The sequence below is a fragment of the Peromyscus eremicus genome, chromosome 14 (assembly GCF_949786415.1).
Source record: "Peromyscus eremicus chromosome 14, PerEre_H2_v1, whole genome shotgun sequence".
Taxonomy (NCBI): domain Eukaryota; kingdom Metazoa; phylum Chordata; class Mammalia; order Rodentia; family Cricetidae; genus Peromyscus; species Peromyscus eremicus.
The window spans coordinates 33,551,592-33,566,501 of record NC_081430.1 but is presented as its reverse complement, the minus strand read 5'-3'; the positions used below and the strand labels follow the sequence as shown (position 1 = coordinate 33,566,501).

General features: G+C 40.6%; 1 long non-coding RNA gene across 1 annotated transcript in view; it reads right to left on the bottom strand.

Moving 5' to 3' along the window:
• LOC131924030 (uncharacterized) overlaps window positions 1-14,910 on the bottom strand; it is a 28,953-nt gene that overhangs the window by 1,898 nt on the left and 12,145 nt on the right. The gene's annotated exons all lie outside the window — the stretch shown is intronic.

Sequence of the window (14,910 nt, the reverse complement as noted above, 5' to 3'; positions counted from 1 at the left end):
GGAGCACCAAGACAAGGCAGAGAAAAAATTCTAAGAGCCAAAGGACCAAAACATCTGTTACGAGATTGTTTTCTAGAAATGACAAGAAAGCTACACCCATGACACATCAACTACATGCCTACTTAAACAGGACCTAAAAAAATGATAATATAAACAGATGTGCTAACTTGAAAAAAGGACATCTCATGGGGTCCTACCACTAGTCATATGTGTTGGTCCATTCCGTTAATAACAGCAATTGGCAGAGGCAGGAGGCAGGAGGCAGGAGGCAGGAGGCAGGAGGCAGGAGGCAGGAGGCAGGAGGCAGGAGGCAGAAGGCAGATAGACAGAGAGATAGAGGCAAGAGGGTGGATCTCTGTGAGTTCCAGACCAGCCTGCACTACATAGCAAGTTCCAGGCCAGCCAGGGCTACCTAGTGAGGTTCTGACTCAGGAAAAAAACCAAAAATAACTCAACCGAACCCAAACCAAAGCAAAAAACCTCCACACCACTATTGACTGCTGAAAGAGGGAAAATTAGCCTTCACCATGGATGACCCCCAAAGATGTTTTCTTAGCATCCTGTTATATTTTTATTTTTCTCACAGCATGCACAGTAAAGCAGAAAGGCACGAAGCAGAGAGACACAAACAATATAGTCCATCAGACATGTCTCATGGAAGGTTGATGGAACTGTATGAAACTAGCAAGCTTCTGTAAAATGGAAGAATGAAGTGGTAAGGAAACACATAGAATGAGAGGAACTATGTGCCAGTTATGTAGTCAATGAAAGGCAAGTATCTAAAATAGTTAAGGAACTCATGCAACTTATTAGCAAAATAAAACCAGAGCCCATCTAAAAATGAGCAAAAGAGACATGATTCAGTGGTTAAGAATGCTTGCTGCTGTTGAGAAGGACTTGAGCTCTCTCTCTCTTTTTTTTTTTTTTTTTTTTTTGGTTTTTCGAGACAGGGTTTCTCTGTGTAGCTTTTTGTGCCTTTCCAGAACTCACTTTGTAGACCAGGCTGGCCTCGAACTCACAGAGATCTGCCTGCCTCTGTCTCCTGAGTGCTGGGATTAAAGGCGTGTGCCACCACTGCTCACCAGAACCCATATCAGGCAGTTTCCAAACAGCTCCTGCAACTTCAGCCTCAGAGGATCCAACATCCTCTTCTGGCCTCCAAAGGCACTACAGAGAGAGAAAGAGAGAGAGAGAGGGGAGAGAGAGAGAGAGAGAGAGAGAGAGAGAGAGAGAGAGAGAGAGAGAGAGAGAGAGAGAGAGAGGAGAGAGGGAGGGAGAGGAGAATGTTTAAAATAAATGGGAAAGGAAATAAATACACACCCAAAGGAACATAGACAGCAGATATATGAAAAGAATGATCAAAATCATTAATGATCAAGTAAATGCAAATCAAAACAAAAGAGGATATCATCATTCACCTATTAAGTAACAAAAAGGTTACTATATAATCCAGCAATCCCACTTCTAGGTAATATTTATAGGAAATGAAACCAGTATCTCAAAAAGAGATGAATTACCCATGTACACAGAGGATTATTTGGAATAACCAAGCTATACAAACAACCCATTTTTTTTTTGTCATATGAAACAGTGGATATATTCAGCTGTAAGAAAGAAGTCCTGACATTTATGACAACATACATGAGCTTGGAGAACACTATGTCACATGAAGCATGCATACATGGTATTGAATTCATAGAAGCAAAAATGAAGTGTTGGTTTCCAGAGACCGAGGGATAGTGAGAAATGAGAATATCTTAGTGAACCATCATGCATAAAAAGCTGCCTTTGTAGATAATGTAGGAATAGCTTGTTACAATATGAAACTTAGGGGCTGGGATGAAGCTTGCTTGGAAAAGTGCTTGTTAGGCTAAGCATTAGGACCTGAGCTTCATTCTTTAGATCCCATGTTTGAAAAAAACCAAGATATGGCAATATGTGCTTGTAATCCCAGATCTGGTAAGGTAGAGACAGGAGACTGGGCTCATGGACCAGCCCGTCTATCCTCGTTGGTGACTCTCAGGACAGGAGGAGACTGTCTCAAAAAACAAGGTTGACGGTCCCTGTGGAAGAAGAAAATCCGAGATCGTCCTTTGACCTCCACATGTATCTCATCTGACCACATATGCACCTTCACCACACACACACACACACACACACACACACACACACACACACACACACACACACAACAAGACTTAGAGAAGCTGTATCATCAGTTCATTCACAGGCAACAACACACAGAAACAGCTTTAGATATCATTCCTTTTAAAGTGATGGAGTGGACACAAAGTAGGAGAACTGGCATGTTGAAATTCTAACTCAGTGAGCCCAAAGACACCAACCTAGTTTTAGACAATCCTATGCTAATGAGACAAGATTGGAATGAGAGTATTTCATGATGCACACTGTGGAATTTTCTTCTCTTCCTGACAATTTTACATAAAATTTTGCCATCGCTGTTCATCTTCATCATTGTAACTCATGGTTATTAGATTCCTTAGATATATTTTTTCTCCATCTCCATTCACTCAGAGAATAAACTGATGTCTGTCTAAATCGGGAATATATTAGTAAAAAAGCAACAGGGCACCTAGGCATTGTTTTCTGGTTTGTTTCTGAAAATAATTACAAATTCTTCCCTTTTCTGCATCGATAAGGCTGAAAACATATTTAGTATAGTCTTTACAGCAAAGAAAATGTTTCACATGTGTGGATAAGAGAGAAGCAGATGATATGCATGACTTTCATCCTTTTGGCTTTATTATTAATATTTTAGCCTCTTTAAAGAGTTTTCCTTCAGATGTCCTGATTTCTGGAGATAGTTTGCCACATACGGGAAGAAAGGATTGATAGAGGATTATGAATTTGATTTCATTGGCTTCTCCACTAGAATTATATTCAGTGATTTGGAAGCAATGAGAAAGTCATTTCTAATTACAGAAAAATATTTATGCTGTAGAAAATTAATCATAAAACAACGAATTTAAAAAATCCTATGAACAGCCACTCCACACAAACGTGTATCTTCAGATATAATTCCATTTATGGAAAAACTCTGAACTTCTTAGTGTCCACAGGATTCGGCCTTTAGTTTTCTGTATTTATAAATTTACATCTCACTAACTTTGCTAGTTCATTTCAAAAAAGGTATTCATTTATGTTGGTTACCATAGAAACTAGAAGTGCTCCATTGGCATGTAGCTCTCTGTGTATTTTCTTCTTCCTCCTTGCTTTTGAAGTCTGATAAATTGCTATGTGGCATTTTGTGTAGAATAACCTTTCCTTAAATTAATTTTTCATGAAATAAAGCTCCATAACCTTCAAATGTGTTGCTTTATATTAATCTAAATCCTAATTTTGATGCGATTTTTTACAAAAATCCCAACTGATGACATAAAAACAAGTGTTTTCTAAATAAACTAACAATCTTTGGAGTTGATATTGAGTAAGATAAATCAAAACATCAGTAGACCCCTTTAGGGTATAATTATAAATATTGCTTTGATGAGCCAAGGAAAATATTGTAAATCACATATTTAATTGGGTGCATTGGCAGATGTTTTAAGCAGTTAAATAGGATGAAAGTATTAATGTCCATGTGCCCAGCTTTGAGCTGGGTTTGAGGGAATACCAACACTGAGAAATGAAGTCACAATTTGCCATATCTACAAATGAACGTGAATGTGGGGGTGATAGAAGCTGTGGGCATTAAATTCTGGAAGCCATCATTTGAGAAATACGTTCACATTTCACAATGACCGAACAGACTGATGTGGTTGGTACCTTTGTCTCACCTATCCTGCCCACTGCTCTTTGTTCTCCTGCACCTGTTTTGATTTCGGGTTGTTTCTCTTTCTTGTCCAATTCTCCCAGTGCTCTTTAGGAGTCAGACACAGTTGAAAAAAATACTGGATTCCATATTCATTATAGGATATGAGAATCTAGTTCTCCCTCTGCCACTATCCAACTTTGAGCCTGAGTTCCTGACTAGGTCACTTTACTCTATCTCAATGTACAAATGCAGTAAACTGAAAGACTGGATGATGGTCTTTAAGACCCGGCTCAACTCTAGGAAACCAAGTCTGACTCTGTTATCCTAGAAAAGCTACTATGAATCCAGTTGTGACATTCTGAATTCTTTTTTTTTTTTTTTTTTTTTTTTTGGTTTTTCGAGACAGGGTTTCTCTGTGTAGCTTTGCGCCTTTCCTGGGACTCACTTGGTAGCCCAGGCTGGCCTCGAACTCACAGAGATCCGCCTGGCTCTGCCTCCCGAGTGCTGGGATTAAAGGCGTGCGCCACCACCGCCCGGCCGACATTCTGAATTCTTAATCTGTGTGAAACACACATGGCCATTCCCCAGGAGTTTCTTGAAGTGACACCGTGAGTCACCATACATAGGGCAGTGGGTGGGCTCTCAGCCTTTGTCACATTATGGTTTCAGTATGTTAATGGATGTGGAGAAGTCATGGTTGTGTGATGTTTTCCAGTATGGCAGGATGTCTGTGAAGCGGCCTTGTGACTGAACCACCAAAGGTCCATACTACCTGCCAGGTAATTTGTGACTTTAACTAGAACACTGTTCTACTACAGGGTTTTAAAGACTTATATTGTTATTGTTATTGTTATTATTATTATTATTATGTATAATATGTGTAAGTGTGGGTACACATGTCCCATGGCACACCTGTAGAGTTCAGAGCACAGCATTCAGGAGTCAGTTTTCTCCTTCCACCTCAGGTACCTAGGATCAAACCCAGGTTATCAGCATTGTATGGTAAGCGCTTTGATTAGATTAGCCATTTCATTGGCTCTAAAGGTTCTTTTTAAGTTTAGATATTGCATTAGCTTAGAAGCCACTTACTATCTCACATATATGATATGAAAACACCTTAGTGTCTACCATATGTTCTCTAAGGTTTCATTTTAGCTTTCTGTATCTATTCCCTCCCCTAGCACTTGTCAAATATTTGGTAGTTACTGAACTACCACAAGGTTTACCCATCTCTTTACCTTTCACTGTAGATACATGTTATCCACCAATTTCACAGTTTTTATTCTGAGCAACGGAAGAGTGGATGGGGAAACATTTTGTGAACTGGATGGTGCTATGGAAATACCTGTTATTGCATGTAATAACTGTTTTGTTGTTCTTACCATCAGGAGACTACTGTTATTTTAGCATGGTGTTTTCTTTTTGTTAAAAGTAAAGTAGTAAGTGATAAACGTTTCCTTCCCTCTTCTCTGTCCTGTCTCTAAAATTCTCCCATAACTATTTATTGTGCAGTGTTCTTAGCCTGGTCCATATTTTTACAAAGGATTTATTTTTATTCTTGTGTTTTGTGTGAATGCCTGTTATGCATGAATGGGTGCCTGTTGAGGCTAGGGGAAGGTGTCAGATCCCCCTTAACTGTAGTTATAGGTAGTTGTGAGCCATCAGCCACCCTACTTGAATGCCAGGCATGGAACCTGAGTCCTCTGGAAGATCAATAAGTGCTCTTAACTGCTGAGCCCTCTCTCCAGCCCAGCTTTCATAGTTTCAGTCCACCTTAAACCTTGTCCCTCTGTGAAGAGCTCACCTCATCCGCAGCCCTCTCAAAGGTAGTGGTTTTCCCTTCTGAATCTCCTATGCTTGAAGGATTTGTTTTGACCTGGAGAAGAGTTTCTTCATTGTTACGATTTCAGCATCTTTGTCTCTTCCTTTATATATATATATCTACTATCCTGGGCTATTTATACTTTATTATCTTAGTATAAAACTCTTTAACAAAATGCTATTGTGTTCTGAATTCTTTCTAGACACCTGCACATTTAATGCTTGTAGCAGTTAATGAAGCTGATATTTTACGTCATAATTATTCTTCTGTGATACAAAGCAAATGAGGTAGAAGGGGTTAAGGAGCTTGCCTAAGAACATGAGCTAGGATTCCCGTCCGGGTAGCATGGCTTTTCTCGCCACCATTTGTCTACACTGCCTGGATTGGTTACTTTTCTGGCCTCAGTGACAAGTTACCCTGAGAAAAGTGACTTATAGAGGAAGTGTTTACAAAAGGTTTGCAGTTTGAAGGTGGAGTCGATCATGATGGGGAGAGGAAGTGTTTACGAAAGGTTTGCAGTTTGAAGGTGGAGTCTATCATGATGGGGAGAGGAAGTGCTTATGAAAGGTTTGCAGTTTGAAGGTGGAGTCTATCATGATGGGGACAGACGTGGCAACAGTCAGGGAAGGATGGGAACAGGACCAGGAGGCCGGCAGGCCACACTGCATCTGTAGTCAGGAAGCGGAAAGTGGATAGCGATTGGGACCTAGCTATAAAACCCACCAAGACCCATCCCCCTGCCACGTCCTCTGCGAGGTTCCATCTGTAAAGGTTCTAGAACTTTCCCCAACAGCACAGCTTGCTGGATAACCAGTATTCAAACACAGTAGCATGTGGGGGCGGTTTCACATTCAAACCACAACACTACCTTGGTCTGTACTGCTTCTGTCTCTGTTTCCGTATACCCCTTTACCTCAGTGTACTTGTCCTCAAAGCATTTTAACACCCTAAATAGTAAATATTTGCATATTGTTTATTATTGTCTCCCTATCAGAATGTCAGCTCCATAAAAACAGGGACTTTGTTCTTCTGTTTAGTGCCTAGAAATGCCTAGAATATGCTACATTTAAAAGACGTCCGAATGAATGAGTGAACAAATGGAGAAACAAGCGAACAGGACACCACATGCTGGTGCCTTGGCAGCTGCCTCTCTGAGTCTGAGTCCAGGCACTGCAAGATGCCTTCCTGCTGCAGGCAGGCTGGCTCCTGTTAGGGCTGGGCTAGGGAGCTCTAGAATTCTGTAAGGCTAGAGGAGCAGGTGCGGAGAACCACTCCTTCTCCGGTGCCTACTTTATTCAGTAGTTCCCCCGAACAACTGTCTCACCTCAGCTAAGCAGTTTTTTTCTAGAAGTCCTTTCCCATGGCGGTGACTGTCACCAGCTTGCTGTTCTGTTAACAGTTGCTGAGACACAAGCACCAAGTGAGCAGTGCCCCCTCCCCCCCCCCCCCCCCCCCCCCCCCCCCCCCCCCCCCCCCCCCGCCCCAGCACCAAGGGCTGTGGGCCTTTGCATCTCCAGCTCTATGGATCTCTCCTCTAAGCATCTACATTTTTTCTCATTACATTTTCTTTGTTCCCCTAACTGCCGTGAGTGTTAACTGCTGCACAACTATTTCTCTGGCTTATTAATATTCCCTTTTGTCTTTTCAATTTTCTAATAGATGTTTAATATTTTTCATATTAGAATTTTTATGCCCCGACTTGGCATCGTTGTTGTCTCCCGAGTGTCTTTCAGATGAGAGTTTATTGCTCTTTTGGAGATGAGACTTGGGGGATTGGCCTTGTGTTGTCCTTGAGTGTGAATGCAGTGCTCAGCTCTGAGCACATGTACAAGAGGATATCAGTAATCCATGGTATGTGGCATTACTAAGATCAATCGGGTTTTCATGTGCTCCTGTGCATGTGCCTAATCACAGAGGCAGCATCTGTAGCTGTGGGCCACAATGGCAGTAGTGATGACTGAATGCACTCTGGCATGGGGTGACTTCCTTGAATTACATCGGTGGGGCGAGGGCGGGGGCATGCTCAGAAGACATTCATGCTAAACCCTTACATACAACTGAAACCTGTCCTGGAGATCCTGAGAGAATTTTAAAGGGATCTCTTATCCGAGGGACTTTCCTGGAAACTAGATACACAATTTACTTGTTGAGATTGTAACTATACAAGTTACAATTTATCTGGTTTGGTTATATGTGAGAGAACTGGAAGACCTGGAATGGGGGCATCTGAGTGGATTCATGCTTAGCGTGAGACATCATTCAAAGCCTATTTCCATGAAAAATAACAAAAACCAGAAAGGAAAAAAAAATCACACTTCAAATGATATAGAGTGCGAGGCACATTAATGTTCTTCAACAGAGGAATCTATGTCCAGGGGGTGTCAGTCCATACATTATATTGCCTCTGTTCGACAAGTCACCAGAAATAGGAATGTTTCTTTTACATCTGTCAACATTGAGAAATGGTATTGGTTGTCTTTCCTGGTAGGAGCCATTACTGAGAGTCCTGTTGTCATTGATGGAGTCTGATGGGTTGCAGGAACCAATCTGCTTGTCATCAGCAGCTGTCAGCTGCTTCCCTGCTTCATTGCTCACCAGGACGTGGCTAGCCCTCCTGCTCTCAGTCACTGTCCCACTGTTTTAAACCACGCTCCCATCCAGTCTGGGTTCAGAGCGTCCCATTCTGCACCAGCGTTGCGTGCGCTGATACACAGCAAGACCTTAGGGTTATCACTTTTTTTTTTTTTTGGTAAAGTTTAAAGCTTATTTTTTTTCCCTTGAAAATTAAATGCATCTATTTTTATGTGTGTGGTGTGTGTGCAGCTATGCATGGTGCACGCTGGGTGTGATGCTTGCACATTAGTGTGTGGGTGTGCATGCTTGTGAACCCAAGTAGAGACCACAGCAGGACATTGGTTTTCCTCTTTTGCTCTCCACCTTGTTGCCTCAAGTCAGAGACTGTCACTGAGTGGGGAGCCTGACTTTTCAGCTGTGCTGGCCAGTGCGCTTTCAGGATTCACCCATCTTTGTCCTCACATGCTGGAACTGTTGGCATGTACAGCCATGTCTGCTTTTTAAAGTGGGCATTGGGGTTTGAATTCAGGTCCTTGTGCTGGGAGAAGGAGCACTCTTACTCATTGAACCATCTCTCGAACCCCTAAATTAAACTTGTTTTGACAGATGCATGAAAGCATAAAAGTAATTAAGTTCTTTTCTAGCCTTAAAAAAAAAAATAAGCAGTTTGCTACTGTTAACCGTACTCACCCCAGTATAAAATTGAACAACAGGACATTTCTCCTGAGTTTCTCTCCAAATGTTCTTGCATTTGATGGACACTTTTACTAAAATAAATGCATGGCAGGGAGTTGGAGTACTGAGTTTCTGGACATGTCAAGCCATGTAAGAAGTGAAGCACAGTACTAAGTGGGTGACTTTTGACCTAGGGTAGTTCTGAGTCCTGTTACACTCCGTTCTTTCCTCATGTAAATAGCAGTAACAACTCATAAACTTCTGTTAGGGTTAAGTCAAATAATAGAATACAAGGTAGTAATTTGGTTCCCCACTGCAGCTCCAGTAAATCACCCCACATTTGAGGGCTTAGCAAAAGTGTGCTCTCTTATAGTTCCCTCGGTCAGAAGTCTGAACTGGGTCTCACTGGGACAAAATCAAGGTGTAAGCAGGCTTCAGAGTCTAGTATCATGCCTTTGTCAGCTTCTACTGGCTTCTCTATTCCTTGGCTCGTGGCTCCTTTTCCTACCCCCCCCCCCCCATTCTACCTGTACAGCCTTTATAAATCACTTACGCCAGTATTTCTGACTTATAAGATTTCCATGGTTGCATTTTGATTTCCAAGATAACCCATGATAATCCCTCATTTCAAGTTGAGCTGATTAACAATGTTAATTCTGCATGCAACTTCCATTCTCCCTTGCCATATAAACAAGTATGTTCACATGTTCTGGATATTAGCACATAGACTTCTTGGGGCAGGCTATTAGTATTCCTACTATATTCAGTAGATATTTACTAAGTAAATAATTCAGATGAAATGCTTAGCATTCTCCTTGACATGCAGTAGGCCATTATCAAATTCTATTTTTCAGCATCCCCCAAAGTCATCCAAACATATCTTAGTTGATCGAAAAAGAATAAATCACTCTGGAGAATTTAGGTAAACATTGTGTGTAGGGACTATTTTTGGCTGGGGAAAAGGAGCATGTCCACCTCCATATATCCTTATGGTCCCAGTTCATCTTCTTTCTTCAGGCTTTATCTGAATTTCCTATTGTGGAAAGGCTCCAAATTTGTGTCCTTTTGTTGTAAGTATGTCACCATTATTTAAAATTCCACCAGGTGTTCTGACATTGGTATTATTCAATTAACTGAATATATGTAAATCATTTATTTCAGGGTCATTCATAATCACTCAGGAAAATTGGTAATATTTTTAGTTTGGTAGCTCAGTGTTCTTGAGATTTTATCTGCTCAGTATTGAAAATTGCTCCTCAAGCCAGCCCTGCACCTCAACAGAGCCAAACGATAGAGTCAACCCTCTTAGTGTAGACGTGGGTGAGCCAGGCTGAAGGTGTGAGCACAAGAGATGCCCATTTTTCATCTGTCTTGTGGTGGTATGGACGGGGCAAAGAAGCCCTCCCCACTGCCCACCAATGCCTGGGGCAGGTGGGAGAGCTGGTCCAAGAGTGGGAGAGCTGTCTCCAATCCCCACCAGCTGCAACACTCAGGAGAGCAGGCTCTGTACCCTGCCAGGGCAGCACAACAGATCCAACCCTGCTGGCGGAAGTGTGGGTGAGTCACACCCAAAATCGTGAGCATGGGATGGCTGTTCCCATTCCCCATCTGGCGGACCACCCCTACAGCTGCCCAGGCCCAGACTCAGGGTTATGACTTGGCCTGCCCCAACATCCACCCCATCTATGATCTGCTGAGGCACATGAAGGGACCTAACTTGCAGACTCAGAGCTGCATAATCTCCACAACACAGGGCAAGAGCAGAATCTCCAGGAAGAGTCCCAGTAGGGGCCCAGCATCCAACGTGTAATGTAGATCAGGAGCCTTGAACCAGACCAAGGACTCTTCAATGAACACACGCAAGTAGAGATGTATGGACGAAGAGGCACAAGGCATGACTTGTTGGGTTACACTGTAGCTTCCACGACAAGATTTTTAATTCCTTTCCTTTAATTTTTTCTCATTTTATTTCTTGAATTTTGTTTTATTTTTTGGAGGGGCATGCAGGGGTGGAGGGTGGATGTGGAGGGATGGGGAATGAATGGGATCAAGATACATGATGTGAAAAACACATAGAATAAATAAATTTTATTAATAAAAAAAGAAAATTTCTCCTCAACAGAAGCACAAACTGATCTGGGAATTACTTTTGCCTATATGTTATTGTTACATACTGGAAAGTTATATTTGATTTAATTGTTTGGTTTTGTTTTTCTTTCTTTCTTTTCAGTTATGAGGATCAAACCCAGGTCCTTGTCCATGGTAGGAATATGCTCTATCACTGACCTATAACCCCTCACTAGCTTACTACTTTCTTCTTCACTATTGTTACCTGTAAATGTATATACCAATATATAAGGACAATTTTCTGAGTCTGTTTTATTTTTCTGGTATGTATATGATTTTAGGGCTGACAACTTGATATTGAGTAAATAATTAGGAGGCTCATGAATGAGGAACCCCGGTTTTCCTTTCTCAGCCGTGGTCAGTTGTCTGTAGCTCTTCATCTGGAGATGAGGCCTTGTGGGAATTCCCTTTATACATGTTGGCCTATCAGCTGGTGTTCTCATTGTGCAGGTTGACAATTTCAAATGATGTGCTTGAACACAGAGAGGAATGGGGGCTCTGATATATTAGTGCATTTTGAAATGCTTTTCCACAATGAAACCAAACTTTGAGAATATTTTGAAATAACTTACATTTACTGGCAGAGTCTTCTGCCTTTTTTACTCATATCACCTATGGTACTCTTTAAAAAATTGCCAGGATCTATTCGTTTTCTTCTTTCTTTTCACTATCGAAGTCTGAGCTGATGAAAGGAAGAAAACTACACATATTTACAAGCTAACTAGAAAATTGAATCAATACTTTTCTTCTCAGAAAGACTTTTGTTTTTAGCCAAATGTCTTATGCAGTCATTTTGCATCTTATTAAGGGAAATTTCAGTATTAGAATTAGGCCTTTGTGTTTACAATTGCATAAATGTCTGTGTAGAATAACCTTACTCTACAGATTCAGATGTACTGTGTGATTCATGTAGCCTGGATCCAGTTGCATTATTCAAAATTTAGAAATTCCTCTTCTTGTTTAATGCAACATCAGTATTCAGGGTGTGTCAAATATACCTAATTTCAGTTCATGCCTTCTTGAATTCACTGCTGCAGGTTGAGCCAATTTTGATTTGATCTCTGTTAATTGATTTGGCATTTACTCTGAAGGTGCCATTAGAATTGTTCTACACAGCTCTCTTATAACTGAACACGAAATAGAAGGGTGGTGTATAGTGGCTTGTTTGCATAATTGAAGCCGAAAAACTTATACTGAGTTGATGTGTTCCAGTGTTTCTAAATGCATCATCAAACTTTTCTTTCAAGCCCTGAGGGCTTCATGCTTAGCTAAAAGGATTTAGCTGTGTGCTGAACACATACAGTGTAATGCCATGTCAAAATGTGAGAGAAAAGGGATCCCATTTCCTCGGTTTGCTTTTTATTGCTGTCAGTGGTTTCCAGCCCGACTCTTGGTGCCAAGTAGTTAGGAACAATGTTATCATTGGAGAACAGTGTTTGGGTTTAGTGCTTTGTAATGCTAGAGCTGACAAGTCAGACTTTTAGAGCGAATCTCCAGAGTCATGTGCTGTGCTCCATTTGTGTGTGCAAATCGCCTCTATTGTCTACAGAGAGCTTTGGCCTTTTAGCAAGGGCTGGGCACATCTAGTATAAGGACTTGCTTGATTATGCTGAGTTAGAACTTTAGTCCTTTATGCATTCAATCCAGTAGACAAGAATATTTTAGTAAAGGTCCCCTTCTGCTGCAAAAAGAAACTCCTTTGATGAGAGGTGGAAACTATACTTATCTGTGGGTATAAGGGTAACTATTAAGAACACAGAAATTATATGCACTTAATGAAATTGCAATAGAAGGTTCTTTAGAGTTTATTACTTCACCAGCCCCAGGTAGTTGGCTAGGTTTATGATACCAGGCATGACTTCTGTCCAATTTAGTGGGCCATAAGTCTGATTAGACATCTGTTAGTTACCACCAAGATAAAAGTGCTGCTATTTCACCCTTGTGGATATCTTTCCACGATGGTCTGCGGTAGGAATTACCATAGGAATTACACTTTGGTAGGAATATTGCTTTCCTCCTTAGGCATTTTGAATAACAGCTTCAGATTCTAGGAAAGATAGTCCTTAGGTAGAAGGCGTTCTGTTTTGTTTCTAGCTGCATTCTTCCAAGCACTGTGTCTTAAGTACGCTGTGTCTTGAGCTATAGGGCTTTCCCTTTATGTCTTTGGAGGAAACCAAGGACAATGACAAAGCCTATTGTTCTAGGAATCTCTTGGGCTCCCTGTGAACAGCAATCAGGAATCTACCACTGGTCAATATGCAGAGAACAACAAACCCTGGGGTGCCCAACTCCAAATGATACATTTCCAACAAAATTTCTACACGTACATATTAGGGAACATTATGGAAGACAGCATGGAAAGACTGTAAGAGCCAGAGGACCAGTGTAGGTACCTTGTGATAGTGTCTTCTATATGTGACGAGAGGCTTTACCCACGAAATCTCAACAGTATGGTTGCCTAAACAAGACATGCTTAAGGACAACACCAGATGACATACTAACATGGATGAAGGAAATCTTGCAAGGCCTCATCCCTAGATGAAGAGTTACAAGTAATCAATGAACCACTGAGAAAGGGAGAATCAGTCTTCTCCACTGACAAACACCCTGATAGGTTATTCAATACCAAGTGCTCAGCCCTAAACACATATGATTTTGAGCAACACTAAATGGACTGAGTAGGTCATATGTGTGTGTAAAATACATATTTATATACAATAAGGGGTCTCAAATATATGAATTTGAGAGTGAATGGGGGGTGACACAGGAGGAGTTGAGAGGCGGGGTGGAAATGATTTAAATACAGTATTCATACATGAAATTTCCATAAAATAAACTAATTGTCTTATATTTTTCTCAATTGTTGTAATGGTTTCTTGTTATGTGTATGTTGGGCTTTATGCTTTCAGAAATAGTAGATGTGAAGATAAAAATAATTGGTAACACAGAGCTGTATAAAGCAAACAAGTGTTGGGTGACAATTGGGATGTTCTGTCCCTGTGAGAAAAACAGTCAAGGTTCACTCAAGTTTTTGAGTTCCTCTGCTACTTAGATAAAATTAAGCTATAGCTCAAATCCTACAACCCTATTGCAAAAGCTTTTTTTTTATTTCTAAAATGTGTCAGTCTGTCATCAAGTGAAATGTCACAGAGGGAAGAGGGCTAGGAGGGAGGTTATAAGTGGATAAGATATCAGATTTTCTCTGAGTAAAACTGAAGTCTGATGTTCTTTCTATAGAAACCGCTGGTGCTTATGATTGTGCAAACGATCTGCAAGTCTTCCACGATTTCAAGTCAGAATGGGAAGCAGGGATGCTTACATCCCGCTAAAGTTCTTTCTCAGCAAGTTTATAATTTGTCCCTAGAGGATTATTCTAAGAACATTTTTCCTTGGCATGTTTAAAATCTTTAGGCTTCTTTTTATAATAAAGAATTTTTAATAGCCTTTCAAATAGCTGAATTTGCATTTTCAATAGTTACTTTTCTGTCTGAGCATTCCTGCCTCTGTTATAATTAGAAAAAGTCCAAGAAGAGCTTAGGCATTTTCATGTTTACATGATGCCCCATCTATATAATTTGAAATAAAAAGTTTTTAAAAGTATTGATGGAATAACACAATTTTCATTCAAGGAATTCATTCATATTGCTATACATGGAATAATTATTTCCTCAAACAGGGTCATATATTAGTAGTTCAGGAAAAGACTGAATTTAACAGGAGTCCTGCAAGTAACCACATTCTACAAACACATTAATAAGATTTTAACTCCTATATTTTCCATATTGGGAGAAGTAATGCTCTGTACTTATAAATTGTCTGGAAGAAAAATATAATATTTTATATATGTATGGTTTATAATCTAAAAATGGGCTTTTAAAAATTTCTCTTTGCAGCTGGGCGGTGGTAGCACATGCCTTTATTCCCAGCACTCAGGAAG